We start from the raw sequence: 12,304 nt of genomic DNA on the forward strand, positions 1-12,304 counted from the left end.
GAGCTGCCTTGTTAATGCTGCAGGGAACACGTGGGACACATTGACTGCATTAATTGTCCCCACTCATTCAGCGGCGGATGAATTATAATGTTACCACTCCAGGGTAAAGCAAACACCTATCATAACAATCATGTCATTAGTGTGCAGATGCCGGCTGCTCTGCTTAACCTTTTGTATCTTTTTTTTTTTTTTTAATGGCATGCAATAAGAATATTTTTATTGTTTTTCATATAATTGATTTTTAGGTTGCAAGTGTAAACCCTTGAAGCGAGCTCGGCACATTACTCAACAGCCAGGAATAAGCGCACGGACCGGCAAAGCACAGATTAAAGTTGCTTTAGAGAAACAGCAAGGCTTTAAAAGTTTATGTTTGCAGTTTGGTTTATCCATTGCAGTGTGACTGATACATTCGTTATTCACATAGCGTGAGCTGCAGAAGGACTAATGGTCCTTAAAAAATGTAACAGCCTTAAAAATGCTTCTAATTTAACTACAGCTACTAGCAACCAAAGATTATATATGCACACCCAGATAAGTAAGACGTTCTGGTTTGAAAATTCATACCTCTGCAGAAAATCTTTTTGTTCACTGTTATGTACATGTAAGCGCATATAGAGACACACACACATATATATATACACACTTACAGATGTACATATGCACGTGGCAATTCCTTTTTATATATGAAACTTGATATTGGTATTAGTACATATATTAATAATCTACATGTAAAGTACTATCTTGGCTTGGAGTTACTTTTACTCACACATGCAGCACAAAGCTTCTTGGAGTGTTGCAACATCATTATCACACAATAAATGATCCTGAGCTGGTGCCATGGCCTCGTTTGTCTTTAATCAAGCTCTCTTCTGTGTTTAGTGGTATTCTTAAATGGCACTGCCAAGTGTGCTGGGTACTTCCCACTAGATGTTCCTAAAGCACTCAAGTACTCTATCAGATGTTCCCTGAAATCCCTTGCATTGGTGATTTGCAAGCAGAGAGCGCACTCCCAGCAGCCCTTGTACATGGCATTAGCAGTTGCTCATCTAAACTTTCAGAAAGCAATACTGGGGGGCTGTGAAAGGGGTTTGCATGGTTTGGCATTTGGTCCTGACTCTACACTGATGTCTGTTAAAACATAACATGTCCCTTTTGCTTGTGCAGACCCTGCTGGAGCCAGCAGCTTTGTGTCATTATGTATTGGAACACCATAGAAAAGTTAACTGTTCATTCGTCTTCCACACCTGAGCATCAGCATGGATTCTTTGTGAACACAGAAAGGAGGCAGTTCTTCATCTTCCATCTGCCCTCTCCCACCACTTCTTCATGCCCCCTTTATCAGTTAATCAACTGAGATCCCAGACTTGTAGGCATTTGCCATTCAAATGCTTGACGTTATGTTACCTGCTGCAAATAACTTCCAGAGGTTCAATGGAAATAACCACACGGTGTAAAGCCAAGCTTGCAAACTGATCTTTCAGTCATTTGCACCTAAACCATGGTGCAAGAGGTGGGAGATGTGCATGGAGAATATCAGTGCACTGTCTATGCAAGTGTAGAGCTGCATTATTCATTTTTGGTACTATCATAGTGAATTGGGTTTATAATGAGCTCCAACAGTGGACACAGTGTCATAAAGCAAGAGCAGTGCATGGGGGAGGAACGACTGAGTAGTATCAATACAATTACTCATACTTAATATGTGTGAAACTGTAGCAAGAGTAAGTGTATGGCAGGATGAGGTTAAGGATGAGGTTAAAGTTTTATGGTTATTGTTTCGGTGTTTTTTAAAGTCAATAGATGCTGACTAATTTTGTGTAGGTGCTTGTGGTTTGTGAAATGGAGAAGCCATTTAAAATGGTTTAGTCACATTTTAGCCTTAAATGAGTATTTAATTTTTACATATGCATGTAAAACCATGTTGTTTATTGGTATTTCCACTGAAAATTGCTGTGATTCAGCTCTTTTGGATGCATTTCAAAAGTGTAAAGTGGATTTATGTTCCATAATCAGTAGAAGGTGTATTTCCCTGAAATCAAAGAAGCCATTTTTTATTATGATGGTGGATTCATGTGAGAATATAATAGCATTTTCTGGTATGCTATATTTCTATAAAACCAGAATACAGTCTTACATAGCCCTTATAACGCTATATACAAATACATTAAACAGTATAATCTTTTTTCCATACTTCCCCTTTAGATTGTTTGTGAATGGGAGAATTCATCTTTCAGACTTTCATTTGCTTTATATGTGCAAGTACACACTGTCAGACTAAAAATTCTGCAGTTTCAGAAAAGTGATTTTATGAACAAAATAAAAACTTGCAATTTTATCCTGTGTGATCATTTTTTCCCCACCAGATAATATTTATGGCATGTTTTTTCAAGCACACATATTTGGTCTATCAAAACCAAACAATATTATTCAGTAGCACTTGGTTGTCTGTGCATGTATTTTCCCCCTCTGTAACCTAGGCTAAAATCAACTTTATGCAGACATTTTTTCCCCACTAGTCTCCAAAAAAATTACCGTAAAAATGAACCCATATGAAAATGAGTTCTTGCATGTAAAATAGTTTCCCACACATTGCTTCTGCTGGATGTTTTTACTTAGCTTGCTGAAAATGGTGTGTCTGCACAAATAATGAATGTGTGCTGCCATCACTCTGGTTCTTACATTTTCCTATTTGAAAAATATGTGTAAAGTATGGGCATGCTGTAGTTCGGGAAATAAGTCCTTTCTTTTTGATTGCATAATATTCTACTGTTAATTAGTAAAACATTTGCTGGTAATCTGACCTACTGCAATATGTTGACATTTGATTACCAGTTTTTAAACCTATAAGTATGTGTGTTACTTGCTAGCATATGTGCACATATTTATAGGCATTCCAACAGCATTTACCTATGGGCAGGATTGTATCTGTGGATGGAAGAATAATAGATTGTTAGGCACATTTATGATTTATTAGATATTTTTGTTAATCCCTGGATGGTGACCAAAAATCTAACCCAAAGATGAGACGTGTTCCAGTTTTCTATAACAGCTACTGTAGGAATATTATTCAGATATGAAAATCACTTATGGTGAAATTTGCAATTAAATAAGCTTATAAACTTATATTCTGAGTTATACTAGCTGAGATTCTGCTAAGATATTTTCCTTTTCCTCAGTAGTCATGAATTGTTTTATACCCAAAAAACTGGATCGTTAAAATAGCTTATAGTTCCCCATATAATATCCATTTTTCTATTAACACTGCTAAGAAACATAAAATTAAATTCAGGGCTGTTTTCTTAAACCCTTCATAAATATTTTAGAAGTTAATTAGGAGACTACAGGTAGGAATAGACCAAGATTTATTCATAATTAAAAATCAGATATCACATGTCACCTCTTCTGATAGAGAAAAACCTTTAATTACCCGTAATTAGGCAATTGTCCCTATAGTTTGCTGAAGACATTGAATTGGAATGAACATGGTAAAAAGAGATATTCATGGTAATGAGCTAAGTTTCTTGCATTTTCTTTGTTCGGTTTCTTTTTTTTATATTTTGGTAAAGAACATGGTAGAAATAGTAAAATATGCATATCTTAGTGATACATTAAATCACAGGAAATACCTTTATGTATAGTTTGATATAATTTGGCATCTGACCTTTATTTAATGCCTCATAACTTTTCATGCCAATTATTTTGTCTTCTTTTGCCAAAACGTGAACAAAAACTGAGCTCATGAATGACAATATATTCCTTCAAGAGACCTAAGCGATATTTTTCCAAAGTTGTAATTAGCATTCCAATTTTCTCAATAGATTTTCTAGAGCCCAAATTATTGGGGTAAATTACTGATGCAAATAAATACCAGACACATTGTTGCTCAGGTATATGACCCTGAAATATAGTGGTATGATATCTGTGCATAGCCAGAGCAGTTCCAAGAAGATATTGGGTTGGGAAAAATTTATAAATCTACCTTCTTTAGAGCAGTCATTTACATTTAAGTATTTTACTATAAATGGTGCAATTTCCTGCAATATGGACATACATATATTTTGCCAGACTTAGTCAGGACTACATATGATATTTGGTAGTTAAGGCAGTTTTAGTGGTTTTTACATCCTGTAAAGACTTGCACACGTGCTTTACCTGGCATACTAACTCCCTTTGGAGTCACTGGAACTTCTCACAGTGCACAAAGATAAGTCTGAAGAAGCTGTTTCTGTGTGCAAGCCAAGAGGTTGGCTCTGGAATATTCTTGCCCCTATACTGTGTGTCTTTTTCATCAATATAATATTTTATTTTGCTTAGAAATTTCAAGCTACAAATCTATTTAGACTTGACTCACTCTTTATGATCAGGAACGAAACTCTTATCTCACAGACCTGCCAGCCCTTGTTTTTTTGGACTAGCCCATGGTTTGATAAATGCTAATTCTTATACTATGACTGTGCCAGTCTTGTGCCTGCTCTCTTAAACTAAAAAGTATTAGTAATTTAGGACAGAAGCATTTTGTATCCTTCAGTTAATCATATTTTTCTGCTCAGGTTCGGGTCAGTAATTAGACAGCTTTTGGAAGTTCTTCCTACATCCATCCATCTTTTATCTTTCTATCAATCTACCAATCTACCTACATAACTTCCTACATACCTACTAATATATATATATATATATATTTATATGTCCACTGTTGCTTATACAACTTCTAGATAATAACCCTTTATTTTGCCCTTTCTAAATAACCTTTAACTCTTTACTTTAGGTCTCCAGGATTTATTATCTAAGATATTGGCAATGCTCTTGATTTTCCTTAATTTTTTTGGTTGTTGCTTTTTGGTTTGTTTTCTTTTGCCTTTTCTAGCACCTGTAAATGTGATGCTTTTATACAGATTTTTAACATTTGTTATTTAGCATTGGCAGAGACTTTGAAATTAGGCCAGACCGGTAGTCGAGTGTATAGGGTTGTGAGAAGCATCAAAGAACACCCTGAATGTCATCAGTCATTTATAGCCTTGTGTTTTGAAGTGTCTGTTACTTTAACTCTGGAGAAAGGATTCTTGAAGCCTGCAGGTCACCTTTCAGTATTTGTAGTGTGCACTGCAATGTCCTTGTCTTCATTTGTCATGTTTCTTTCCAGCTGGCATTTCTTTTCACCCTCAGCAATACAGGAATATTAAAACTTTTATTAAGGAGTAGTTACTAAATGGTAATGCGGCCTTCCAACTGTGGGTTTCTGGAGTTTTTGAGGAAACATCTTAGTTCTTTGGATTATTTTTATCTGTTAGAGACACATCTTGAAGACATTGAGAAACAGTGTAAGAGCTTAGTTTTTGAGGAATTTACAGTGACCTTTCCTATTCACTGCAACCCAGAGTTGGAGTTCCCTAAGATCCATCTCAGCAGAACCAGAGGGGCTCCAGCATCTTTAAAGATACTTGTGATATTAATGAATTTGTCTTGGCAATAAGTTCTTTTTTACAGGTGGGATATGTCTCAGCCTAATTTCAGCCATCCAACAGTGGGATGTCCTATTTCAAATGGTCATGCAGAGTCCATTTATAATCACTGCAGGTAGAGGCACACGTGCATTTTGTAGGCAGTTCCTTCCATCTATTTTAGATGCTCATTTTGAGGATCAATTGCCTTCTACAGTTTTATTGCTGCTTGCAGTGACATTATATTTAGCCTCAGTGACCAGCTTAGACTGGATGCTCAATTTTCATATTGCTAAAAGTATAGGAAAGTAATTCAGCTTGTGTTTTGTCACATTTGTGGAATTGAAAGAATTTTATTGATAGCCTATAAACTACAGGGTCAGATTCCATATTTCTCATTTTGCTGGCAAAATGTGATCTGCATACCCCAAAGCTAAAATTCAGATTCTTAATTAGTCCTTCCTGGAAGTAACTGAAATCCAGATATAGCAAGTTACCATCTCTAAATAAGAGAAACCCTTACTGGGCAAAAGTGAGACATGGTTCAGTGTGTGTATTGTATGTAAACGTGTGCAGAGTTATGTCCTTGTAGAAGTACATGGAGATACAAACTCATACATGCAGAGAGTTGCAGCCCAGTTCTGCTGATAGTGTTGTCAGTTAAATGCATGTGTGCATGGTTTGAGTGAATGCAAATGTCTGAACAGTGAAAAGAAATAAGGGCTGTGAAGCCATTAAACTTTACAGACCAAATGTTAGTTATCCTTTAATCAAGAAATACCATTGATGGTCTTCCAACAGAGTCTAATATTCTGCATTTCGCAGCATATTATGATCAGTCACAGAACACCTGTAAAGAGTTAGCCTCGGCATGAATAATTTCCTAGTGGTTTATGAACATCAAGACTGGAGAATTGGGAGGCCTTAAACCTTTAGAAACACTTAAAGGAGACTGACAAGAACCTGTGTACTAAGTATGATTTACAAGCCGAATCACTCTCCATGATATCTGAAAAGTCATGGAAATCCCAGGTGGCTGAAGAAAGGGAAATACTGTACCCATCTCTAAAAAGGGTGGAAAGGAGCACCTTGGGAACTACTGACCTGTCCTCACCTCTGTACCTGGGAAGACCATGGAACAGATCCTTCCAGAAGCTATGGAGAACAGGGAGATGATTTGAGACAGCCAGCATAGTTGGCATCAAGTGCATGTCCTATCAGGCTAGCCTAGTGTCCCTTCTATGATAAAGTGAATACATCAGTGGAAAGGGAAGGGCTGATGACATCCTTTATCTGGTCTCCTCTAAGGCCTTTGATACAATCTCTCATAACATCCCATTTTCTAGTTTGGAGAGAGACCAGTTTGGTCTTGTTTGATGGTTAAGAGAGTGGTTAGACATCAACACCTCTCAGTCCCATCTGACATCAGTGACAAGTGGTGCCCCTTTGGAGCTCATCCTGGGACCAGTGTTATTTAATCTCTTCATCAGTTAGAAGAGAGTATCAAGGACACCCTGAGCAAATTTGTAGATGACACCAAGCTGAGTGGTGCTGTTACCACACCTGAAGGATGGGATGGCATCCAGAAAGACCTGGACGAGCTCAAGAACTGGCCCATGTGAATTTCACAAGGATTAACAAGGCCAAGGGTGAGGTCCTACTACTGGGTCAGGGCAACCTCCAGTATCAGCACAAGCTGGGAATGGACAGGAGTGAGAGCAGTCCTTCTGAGAAGGACTTGGGGTTGCTGGTGGATGAGAGACTGGATGTCCAGCAATGTGCATTTGCATCCCAGAAAGCCAAACCTGTGCTGAGCTGCATCAAAAGCAACTTGGCCACCAGGCAAGGGAGGGGATTCTGCCCCTCTACTCTGCTCTAGTGACACCCCACCCAGCCACATTTGGTGGTGCTTAAAGAACTTGGCCTAGTGGAAGGTGTCCCTGCCTAGGGTAGGGGACTTGGAACTAGGTGATTTGAGGGTCCCTTCCAACCCATGTTATTCTAGGACTTAAGCAATCCAGAGGTAAAAATGAAAACTGTAATAAAAGTTTATTTAAAGAAGAGGAAAAAAAACCATGCTAGCTTTGATGTAAAACTCTTCTTTTGAAACCCTGAACCCATTGTCTCTGTCAGATAGGAGTCATGACTGGTTATGTTATGATTAAGCCTATATAGCATTTTGGGGGACTTCAGAAAATTTGAGATGACCTTGGCAAAGAAGGCTACAAGTGCTACCGTTTCCTACCATGAGGAGCATGTTAGACCCTGTATGGTCAGGCACATCCTAAGAGACCATTAAAATGATGTCACTTAACATGCCCAGAGACAAAACTGACTGGCTGCTCACAGGCTGTGGTCTGTCAGGACTCATCCCTGTACAGGCCACAAATTGTTGGCATCTGTGGCTAGCACCAATCTGACTGTCACCATCGCTTTTTCATCTTACTATAAAACTTTCATACCTTCTCTCTGTGAGCTCCCACAGCAGCTTCTCACAACACCAGCTCCTTTTCTCTTCCTTCGGCATGGCCAGCTGACTCCTTCCCATCCCTCAAACAACCACCTTAACCCTGCTGCTCCTCACAGCCAACAAACTCTAACTCTCCAGCCCTCCTCTCAATCAGCTAACCCACTCTTTTATAACACTCATCCTTATTGCACATAGCTGTGCCCTATTAAGGGCAGGCTTGTTCCTACTCTTTGGTAATTAGTACATCTGCAACTCCTCAGGGGTGAGATTGCCTACAGCACTATCTCTATTCTCCTACAATCCATCCTCCCACAGCGGTCTGCCAATGAATCTGCTCTCTGGGTAAATGAGGTGAACAGAGGCAAACCTTGGAGACCTGGGGGTACAGATATTGGTCAACCTGCTGCATAAAGCCAGTTACCCCGGTGGCACAGTCAGTATGGAGGCTTTGACAGGGAACCCTGCCTTCACCCCCTGGCTCAGAGGTGAGCCCCAAATCACGGCCAAAAGGCAAGGTCTTGTGACCTCATCAGGTCCTCCATGTGCAACCCAGCCCCAGCAGAGTATCTCCTTGAACTCGATGTGAATGATCTGCTCTTCAGGCTTAAAGGGGTACAGACTAGTTTGTGAAACAGTATCTGCACACACCCCTTTCTCCCAAACTCTACCTCTGCAGTGATAATCTCTCTGACGTGTAGGTGTGTTGATGTTTCTGATGCTGCTGAGAGTCCACACAAGGCAGATAGATACGTTTTTAGCGCTTTCTGAATTTTATGAATGCCTGAACTTTGTGTCTTGTTTCTGGAGTTATTTCAATACTTGTTTAAAGTAGAATAATAAAATTTAGTGTTAATTATGATATATATGCATAAATATATATTTACATATATTTACCATATACCATAACACCCATATATATTTACCATAACACCCATACACACTCACATAAATTGTTTATATGCACATTATTCATAAAGCCAACTGAACTGAAAATTCTCACATTTGAGGAAATTGAAGTCTTTCACAATTCCATTGGTCTAATGCTTTGACTTTTATTCTGAATGTAAAAGGATTTTAAGAAATTTCAGTTTGAAAAAAAAAATTTTTTTCAATGCTCCTATGATGTGCTGTGTTTCTTTATATGATCCATATTCTGCTTAAAGGGAAGATCTATAGTCTATGATCACCCCAAATATCTGTTACATTCAATGAACTTTATGGAAATACATCATGTAACAGAGGGATACTGATGCAGTATTTGTTTTTCCTTCTCCCCAACAAAAGCATGCAATGATTTTGCACAGTGTTTTTAAATGAGGACAAACCCACAGCACAAGTCTGTAAGCCACAATTCTGTGTTTTATCAGAAGACAAGATATGAAAGGGTAAGTGAGCTTTCAAGGAGCCTCTGCAATCTGTAGGACAGTATAAATGAGGCAGTGATAGTAATTAGCCTTTTTAAATAATTCCTCATATCCTTAAGCACATTATGGAAATTTACAGTACACATCAGATGTCTGTGTCTGTGGAGGAATGTGCATGTATGTGCATCCATGGGTAAGTGAGAGAGTGAAAGAGAGGTTTCCAGCCATCTTTGCATGGCTGCATTTGTAACTGAGCTGAAGTGGTGAAACAATTTGTGCTGGGGTCAGTCACTCCCTTGGGGAAAGCTCACTGAATGCATGTCATTAGGTGCCACACAATTTCCTTGGCTTGTTTCTCCCTCTGTAACACCAGAGGGAGAAACATGTATGTTCTTAAAGATTATGGCATTCTTCTCTTTAATTTTAGAGGTACTGATGTTTGGTTAATATTAACTAATCCCAAATATTCCACTACTCTCATCCTACCACTGCTAAATCAGCAATCAAAAAACCTTTTGTGCTCTTTGCAGGACAGTTCTTACTAATGTAATTCAATTATTATGTTAATCAGTTACACATATCAGAAGACAATAAAATTAAGAATTCCAAGCTTTTCACCAGGAAAAAAATTAAAATTATAGAATCATAGAATAGTTCAGGTTGGAAGGCTCCTTAAAGATCATCTAGTTCAAAACCCCTTGCCATAAGCAGGGACACCTTTCACTACACCCAGTTGCTCAGAGCTACATCCAGGCTGGCCTTGAAGACTTCCAGGGTGGGGGCATCCACACCTTCTATAGGCAACATCTTTCAGCACTTCGCCATCCTCACAGCAAAGGGTTTTTTCTCTAATGTTTAATCTAAACCTCTCTTTCTGTTTGAATCCATTCCTCCCAGTCCTGTCACTACATGCTCTTGTAAAATGTCCCTCTCTGTCTCTTAGGGTCCTTTCACGTACTGGAGGACCACTAGTAAGTCACCCTAAAGCCTTCTTGTTTCAGGCTGAAGAATCCTAATTCTCTCTGCCTTTCCTCGTAGAAGAGGTCCCACTAATTATCCCACTAATTATCTTGATTAGTGGTCTTGCTCCAACAGGTTGATGTCCCTCCTGTGCTGGGAACCCCAGAGCTGCAGCACTGCAGGTGGGGTCTCACCAGAGCAGAGCAGAGGGGCAGAATCCTCTCCCTGTCCCTGCTGAGCTGTAGCACTGCAGTGGGGTCTCACCAGAGGGCAGGGGCAGAATCCCCTCCCTCTCCCTGCTGCCCACACTGCTCTGGATGCAGCCCAGGACACGTTTGGCTCTCTGGGCTGCGAGTGCCCATGGCTGGGTCATGTCCAGCCTCTCACCCATCAGCACCCCTGAGTCCTTCTCAGATGGCCTGCTCTTGATCTGTTCATCCCCTTGTCTGTGTTGATACCAGAGGTTTCCCTGACCCAGGTGCCATTCCTTGCACTTGGCCTTGTTAATCCTCATGACATTCCCACGGGCCCACTTCTTGAGCTTGTTTGGGTCCCTCTGGATGCTATCTCATCGTTCAGGTGTGGCAACAGCACCACTCAGCTCGGTTTCATCCTCAAGTTTGCTGAGGGTGCACTTGATCCCTTTGTGTCACCAATGAAGATATTAAATAACACTGGTACAGATCCCTGAAGAACTTGTCACTAATGTCCATTGGGACTGTAAACCATTAACCACTACCCTTGGATGCAGCTGTCCAAACGATTCCTTATCCCCATCAAACAGTCCACCAATCACATCCAGTTTAGAGAGAAGGATGTCTCCAGTTTAGAGAGAAGGATGTTGTGGGGAGCCGTGTCAAAGGCTTCACAGCCTCATTGTGTGAGACTACAGGATTGACTTCCAGTTTGAACGACCACATATCCACAGACTGACTGTGCCTGTAGTAGCTGTTTGTCTAGCATTTTTGGACACCTGGACTTTCAGTAATGACCACCTAGGATGTCAAGCTTTAGAGAAAATCATCTGGGTGATCCTGGAGGATAAATCAAGCATATGCCAGAAATGTGCCCCCGGGGCAATGGAGGCCAGGGGCATCCTGGGCTGTGTTGGCTCTTTCCGTACCTGGTCAAAGGGGGAGGAAATGATCCTTCCCCTGTATCTGGCATGTGTGAAATATTGTGCCCAGTTTGGAGTTTCGCAGTCCACGCAGCAAACTCCATGCCATATGAGGAGAGGCTGGGGCAGTTGGGTCTGCTAATCCTGAAGAAGTTCTCAGAGGATCTATTTTCTGTGTACAGCTACCCAGCAAGACAGAAGAAAAGCCAAACTTTCCAGAAATGTGCAGGGGTAGGCTGGGAGGCAACGGACACTGTTTGAAACACATGAAAATACAAAAATTCTTGATGTAAGACAAGATTGAACATGAGGTTGGTTAAACACAGGATGAGGTTATTGGGATCTCTGTCCTTGGAATTGCTCAAGATTAAACTGGACATTGTTTGGAATATATTCTGATTTGAACAGACCTGCTCTGAGCAGAAGGTGGACCCAGAGAGCTCTTGAGGTCCTTTCCAGTCTATGTGGTTGTGTGATGGTCTGATTCACTGAGTCCCTTCTTCCCCTCCATGTCCCCCATGTGCAGTTCCCTGAAATATCCTTCATTTCAGAAAATGAGATTAACAGATGGTAGAAGTAGCTGTAGACTGGGAGTTAGGCTGTACATTAAATTCTCACAAGTGGTGTGGAATGCAGGTCTCCTGTGTCTTATATGGCACTTTAACTACTGGGCTCTTGGATAAAAGGGGTGAACCATCTCTCTCCTTCTGGGACCTGTCTCTTTGCTTCATTTGCTTTTATATGCACTGCCTCTAAATGAAGTGTTCTGTTCCCAATTGACCCAAACACTTTTTTCTTTTTTTTTCCCCCTCATTTCTTCAAGAAGAAACAAAACCTGTTTAATTTAGTTCAGGCTGAGCCAGCTTTTTTTAAAAAATGCTCTGGTTTGGCAGCTACATGTGAGTGATTCTCACTACCCTTAAAAAGGAATAGAAAGTTCAGTGGCTTCATTCCC

This window comes from Fringilla coelebs (genome assembly GCF_963513975.1).
Source record: "Fringilla coelebs genome assembly, chromosome: 2".
NCBI classification, from domain to species: domain Eukaryota; kingdom Metazoa; phylum Chordata; class Aves; order Passeriformes; family Fringillidae; genus Fringilla; species Fringilla coelebs.